Source organism: Pseudophryne corroboree, unplaced genomic scaffold (genome assembly GCF_028390025.1).
Source record: "Pseudophryne corroboree isolate aPseCor3 unplaced genomic scaffold, aPseCor3.hap2 scaffold_515, whole genome shotgun sequence".
NCBI lineage: Eukaryota > Metazoa > Chordata > Amphibia > Anura > Myobatrachidae > Pseudophryne > Pseudophryne corroboree.
In genome coordinates, this window is record NW_026970118.1 from 124,571 (window position 1) to 131,592 (window position 7,022).

Sequence of the window (7,022 nt, forward strand, 5' to 3'; positions counted from 1 at the left end):
CCCGAGGGGTCTCGGCTTTACAACTTTGCCGAGCAGCTACTTGGTCAGGGGAAAACATGTTTGCTAAATTCTACAAATTTGATACCCTGGCTGAGGAGGACCTGGAGTTCTCTCATTCGGTGCTGCAGAGTCATCCGCACTCTCCCACCCGGTTGGGAGCTTTGGTATAATCCCCATGGTCCTTTCGGAGTCCCCAGCATCCACTAGGACGTTAGAGAAAATAAGAATTTACTTACCGATAATTCTATTTCTCATAGTCCATAGTGGATGCTGGGCGCCCATCCCAAGTGCGGATTGTCTGCATTACTTGTACATAGTTATTGTTACAAAAATCGGGTTATTGTTGTTGTGAGCCATCTTTTCAGAGGCTCCTTCTGTTATCATGCTGTTAACTGGGTTCAGATCACAAGTTGTACGGTGTGATTGGTGTGGCTGGTATGAGTCTTACCCGGGATTCAAAATCCTTCCTTATTGTGTACGCTCGTCCGGGCACAGTATCCTAACTGAGGCTTGGAGGAGGGTCATAGGGGGAGGAGCCAGTGCACACCAGCTAGTCCTAAAGCTTTTACTTTGTGCCCAGTCTCCTGCGGAGCCGCTATTCCCCATGGTCCTTTCGGAGTCCCCAGCATCCACTACGGACTATGAGAAATAGAATTATCGGTAAGTAAATTCTTATTTTCTGGACTGTGTCCAGGATCATCCTTAGGAATAGAAGACGTGTCGTCGGAATCAGCTGCGATTTTGGAATATTAAGAATCCAACCGTGCTGCCGCAACACTACTTGAGATAGTGCTACCCCGACTACCAACTGTTCCCTGGATCTTGCCCTTATCCGGAGATCGTCCAAGTAAGGGATAATTAAAACTCCCTTCCTTTGAAGGAGTATCATCATTTCGGCCATTACTTTGGTAAAGACCCGGGGTGCCGTGGACAAACCAAACGGCAGCGTCTGAAACTGATAGTGACAGTTCTGTACCACAAACCTGAGGTACCCTTGGTGAGAAGGGTAATTTGGGACATGGAGATAAGCATCCTTGATGTCCAGAGACACCATATAATCCCCTTCTTCCCGGTTTGCCATCACCGCTCTGAGTGACTCCATCTTGAATTTGAACCTTTGTATGTAAGTGTTCAAGGATTTCAGATTTAAATTAGGTCTCACCGAGCCGTCCGGCTTCGGTACCACAAACAGCGTGGAATAATACCCCTTTCCCTGTTGTAGGAGGGGTACCTTGATTATCACCTGCTGGGAATACAGCTTGTGAATGGCTTCCCATACCGCCTCCCTGTCGGAGGGAGACGTCGGTAAAGCAGACTTTAGGAAAACGGCGAAGGGGAGACGTCTCGAATTCCAATTTGTACCCCTGAGATACCACCTGAAGGATCCAGGGGTCCACCTGTGAGTGAGCCCACTGCACGCTGAAATTTATGAGACGGGCCCCCACCATTTCTGTTCCTGGGAACTGGCTGTTTGCTGCAGCCTTTTTCCTCTCCCTCTGCCACGGGGCAGAAATGAGGAGCCTTTTGCCCGCTTGCCCTTATGGGGCCCAAAGGACTGCGCCTGATAATACGGCGTCTTCTTATGTTGAGAGGCTACCTGGGGTAAAAATGTGGATTTCCCAGCCGTTGCCGTGGCCACCAGGTCTGTTAGACCTACCCCAAATAACTCCTCCCTTTTATAAGGCGATACTTCCATATGCCTTTTGGAATCAGCATCACCTGACCACTGTCTTGTCCATAACCCTCTTCTGGCAGAAATGGACAGCGCACTTACTCTTGATGCCAGTCAGCAAATATCCCTCTGTGCATCACGCATATATAGAAAGCATCTTTTAAATGCTCTATAGTCAGTAATATACTGTCCCTATCTAGGGTATCAATATTGTCAGTCAGGGAATCCGACCAAGCCACCCCAGCACTGCACATCCAGGCTGAGGCGATTGCTGGTCGCAGTATCACACCCGTGTGAGTGTATATACATTTTAGGATATTTTACTGCTTTCTGTCAGCAGGTTCCTTAAGGGCGGCCGTATCCGGGGACGGTAGTGCCACCTGTTTAGACAAGCGTGTGAGCGCTTTATTCACCCTAGGGGGTGTTTCCCAATGTGCCCTATCCTCTGGCGGGAAGGGGTATGATGCTAATAACTTTTTAGGAATTAACAGTTTTTATCGGGGGAAACCCACGCATCATCACACACTTCATTTAATTCCTCAGATGCAGGAAAAACTACAGGCAGTTTTTTCTCACCCAACATAATACCCTTTTTAGTGGTACTGGTATTATCAGAAATGTGTAAAAACATTTTCCATAGCCTCAATCATGTAACGTGTGGCCCTACTGGAAGTCACATTCGTCTCTTAATCGTCGACACTGGAATCAGTATCCGTGTCGGCGTCTGTATCTGCCATCTGCGGTAACGGGCGTTTTAGAGCCCCTGATGGCTTTTGAGACACCTGGACAGGCACAGGCTGAGTAGCCGGCTGTCTCATGTCATCAATCTTTTGTAAAGAGCTGACACTGTCACGTAATTCCTTCCATAAACTCAGCCACTCAGGTGTCGACTCCCTAGGGGGTGACAACTCCATTACAGGCAATTGCTCCGCCTCCACACTATTTTCCTCCTCATACATGTCGACACAATCGTACCGACACACACACACACAGGGAATGCTCTGATAGAGGACAGGACCCCACTAGCCCTTTGGGGAGACAGAGGGAGAGTATGCCAGCACACACCAGAGCGCTATATATATATATATATATACAGGGATAACCTTATATAAGTGTTTTTCCCCTTATAGCTGCTGTATTGTTATACTACGCCTAATTAGTGCCCCCCTCTCTTTTTTAACCCCTTTCTGTAGTGTAGTAACTGCAGGGGAGAGCCAGGGAGTTTCCCTCCAACGGAGCTGTGAGAGAAAATGGCGCCAGTGTGCTGAGGAGATAGGCTCCGCCCCCTTCTCGGCGGCCTTTTCTCCCGTTTTTCTGTGGAATCTGCCAGGGGTTAAAATTCATCCATATAGCCCTGGGGGCTATATGTGATGTATTTTCGCCAGCCAAGGTGTTTCTATTGCTGCTCAGGGTGCCCCCCCTAGCGCCCTGCACCCTCAGTGACCGAAGTGTGAAGTGTGCTGAGGAGCAATGGCGCACAGCTGCAGTGCTGTGCGCTACCTTGGTGAAGACAGGATGTCTTCTGCCGCCGATTTTCCGGACCTCTTCTTGCTTCTGGCTCTGTAAGGGGGCCGGCGGCGCGGCTCTGGGACCGAGCTCCGAGGCTGGGCCTGTGTTCGGTCCCTCTGGAGCTAATGGTGTCCAGTAGCCTAAGAAGCCCAATCCACTCTGCACGCAGGTGAGTTCGCTTCTTCTCCCCTTAGTCCCTCGATGCAGTGAGCCTGTTGCCAGCAGGTCTCACTGAAAATAAAAAACCTAAAACTAAACTTTCACTAAGAAGCTCAGGAGAGCCCCTAGTGTGCACCCTTCTCGGCCGGGCACAAAAATCTAACTGAGGCTTGGAGGATTGTCATAGGGGGAGGAGCCAGTGCACACCAGGTAGTCCTAAAGCTTTACTTTTGTACCCAGTATCCTGCGGAGCCGCTAATCCCCATGGTCCTTACGGAGTTCCCAGCATCCACTAGGACGTCAGAGAAACACTGATAGAGTACATTATATTTATGAATTAATTGCTTCCAGATTCTGCAGCAGCATCATCAGCACCACCAGTGTTACTCACAGTCACTTCACACTGACTGCTGCACAACACATCACTTAATTTCCGGGCCGCCCGCCACCTGGTGAAGAGACATGGGAGATGAAGGACCAGCAGTGCCACGTTGAGCGGAAGTATTGTGAATTAGTTACCCACACACTCCTTGTGACACCTGCTCCCCGTCTGCCCTCCCACCCGCCGCCTGCCGTCCGGAACCCGCACTGACAAGTAAGTCTCAGCAGAATGTGTCTGCCAGCAGCTCCCAGTCCCTCCTAGAGGAACACTGCCAGTGGTGTGGCGGCCGCGGCACACTAGGACTGAGAGACCGCAGCAGGAGGAAAGCACAGGTGGGCGGGAGGAGAGCATGGGCGGACATCACCACGTCACATTGCAAGGTGACGCCAGTCCCCCCAGTGAGGCCGCCGACGAATGCACTCAGCATAGTATTAGCAGCAGGCAGAGGGGGGTCGGGTGCAGCGGTGGTGGGAGGTACGGAAATGAGCTGCAGGCTAGGCTCCACCGATCACACAGTCAGCGATCACTGTGCTACAGCAAGTGTGGCGTGCAGCGGTGCTGGACATTAGGGAGTGCCTGTGCGCACCAGGCACCCCCTGTACGCACGCCTATGCGCTACCACCCCCCATATGCCACACTACATCACTATGCTACAGCCCTCCCATATGCTGCACTTCATAATTACACTATACCCCCCATACAACATACTACATCACCACACTACACTACTCACAATAAAATTAAAACATCCCAGTTCCTCATTCTTAATGAGCTCACGTGAGTTCTCTCCCCAACGGAGCTCCAGACCAAGTAACAATGAAGACACCAGCAGCGTGTAGGGGGCAGGCCTGGTCCACTTGTCAGGAGAGAGCAGTCACAGGAGGGTAAGAAGGGGGCGGGGCCTAGTCCTACAGACGGGAGAGAGCACAGACAGGAGAGAGCAAGGTACAGGGGTAGAAGGGGACGGAGCCTATTCTTACAGGCTTTCAAAATTCGACTTTAAAATTCGACATTTGACAAATTCGACTTTTCTGCAATGGTACAAATGCGGCAATTCGACAAAAGTATATTCAATTGAAGTTTGTAAATTCGACAACAGTGCTTTTAAACAGTAAATTCGTCATTTTCAATCCGCCACACTTTGCTGGCGGAATCTAATAAAAAAAATTTAAAAACATGTTTTTTTTTTTGCAGTTTTTTTTTTTTGGTAATAGCATATCTATTTATATTAGAAGGGATTAGGTACTTGGTTTGTCTTTTTTGGAGGCACAAGTATTATTTATATATTTTTTAAAATATTATTTATTTTTTAAATGGAATGTGAAAAACCCGAAAAAAAAATTGCGTGGGTCCCCCCTCCAAAGCATAACCAGCCTCGGGCTCTTCGAGCCGGTCCTGGTTCTAAAAATCCGGGGGAAAAACGGACAGGGGATCCCCCGTATTTTTAAAACCAGCACCGGGCTCTGCGCCTGGTGCTGGTGCAAAAAATACGGGGGACAAAAAGAGTAGGGGTCCCCCGTATTTTTTACACCAGCATCGGGCTCCACTAGCTGGACAGATAATGCCACAGCCGGGGGTCACTTTTATACAGTGCCCTGCGGCCGTGGCATTAAATATCCAACTAGTCACCCCTGGCCGGGGTACCCTGGGGGAGTGGTGACCCCTTCAATCAAGGGGTCCCCCCCCCAGCCACCTAAGGGCCAGGGGTGAAGCCCGAGGCTGTCCCCCCCATCCAAGGGCTGCGGATGGGAGGCTGATAGCCTTGAGAAAATTTAAAGAATATTGTTTTTTCTAGTAGTACTACAAGTCCCAGCAAGCCTCCCCCGCAAGCTGGTACTTGGAGAACCACAAGTACCAGCATGCAGGAGAAAAACGGGCCCGCTGGTACCTGTAGTTCTACTGGGGAAAAAATACCCAAATAAAAACAGGACACAGACACCGTGAAAGTATAACTTTATTTCCCACCTGCCGACACACACATACTTACCTATGTTGACATGAAGCAGTCGGTCCTCTTCTCCAAGTAGAATCCACGGGTACCTGAAAATAAAAGATAATTATACTCACCTGATCCAGGTTCCAGATTAAATCCACGTACTTGGCAAAACAACAAACCGAACACCCGGACCAGACGGACTGAAAGGGGTCCCATGTTTACACATGGGATCCCTTTCCACGAATGCAGACATCCGAATCTCGCGAGAATCCGACAGCGGGATGATGACGTTCGTGCGCGCTCAGGCTAGCCGAGCAAGGCGGGAAGGTTCGAACCTGCCTCGGACCCGTGTAAAATGGGTGAAGTTCGGGGGGTTCGGATTCCGACGAACCGAACCCACTCATCACTAGTATGTACGTGAGTGTCAGGTGCCGTGCGCGTACATACGTGTCAGTGCCGTGCGTGTACGTACGTGTGTGTCAAGTGTCGTACGTGTACGTGTGTGTGTGTGTGTGTGTCAGGTGGCGCGTACCTACATGTGTGTATGTCAGGTGCTGTGCATGTGTGTACGTACAGGCGTGTGTCAGGTGCCGCGCGTGTACGTACGTGTGTGTGTGTGTGTGTGCCAGGAGCCGCGCGTGTACATGCGTGTGGGTGTCAGGAGCCGTGCGTATACGTACATACGTGTAGGTGTCAGGTGCCGTGCGTATACGTATATACGTGTGTGTGTCAGGAGCCGCGCGTGTTCGTACATGTGTGTGTGTGTGTGTGTGTCAGGAGCCACGCGTGTGTGTGTGTCAGGAGCCACGCGTGTTCGTACATGTGTGTCAGGTGCCGCACGTGTATGTGTGTGTGTGTGTTAAATTCCGCGTGTGTACGTACGTATGTGTGTGCCTGGAGCCGCGCGTGTACATACATGTGTGTGTGTGTCAGGTGCTGTACGTGTATGTGTGTGTCTCAGGTGCTGCACGTGTATATGTGTGTATCTCAGGTGCTGCATTTGTATGCGTCAGCTGCCACGTGGGTGTCAGGTGTTGAGCGTGTATGTGTTTGTGTCGCATCTGTATGTGTGTGACTGTCAGGTGCTGCACGTGTATGTGTGTGTCAGGTGCTGCATGTATATATGTGTGTGTTAGGTGCTGTTCATGTATGTGGGAGTGGCAGGTGCTACATGTGTATATATGTGTGAGTGGCAGGTGCTGCGTGTGTATACGAGTGTGTGTGAGGTGCTGCGAGTGTATGTGTGTGTTAGGTGCTCTGAGTGTATATGATTGTGTGTCAGGTGCTGTGCGTGTGTGCGTTAAATGCCACATGTATGTATGTGTGTCAGGTGCTGCGTGTGTGTGTGGGTGTGTCAGGTGCTG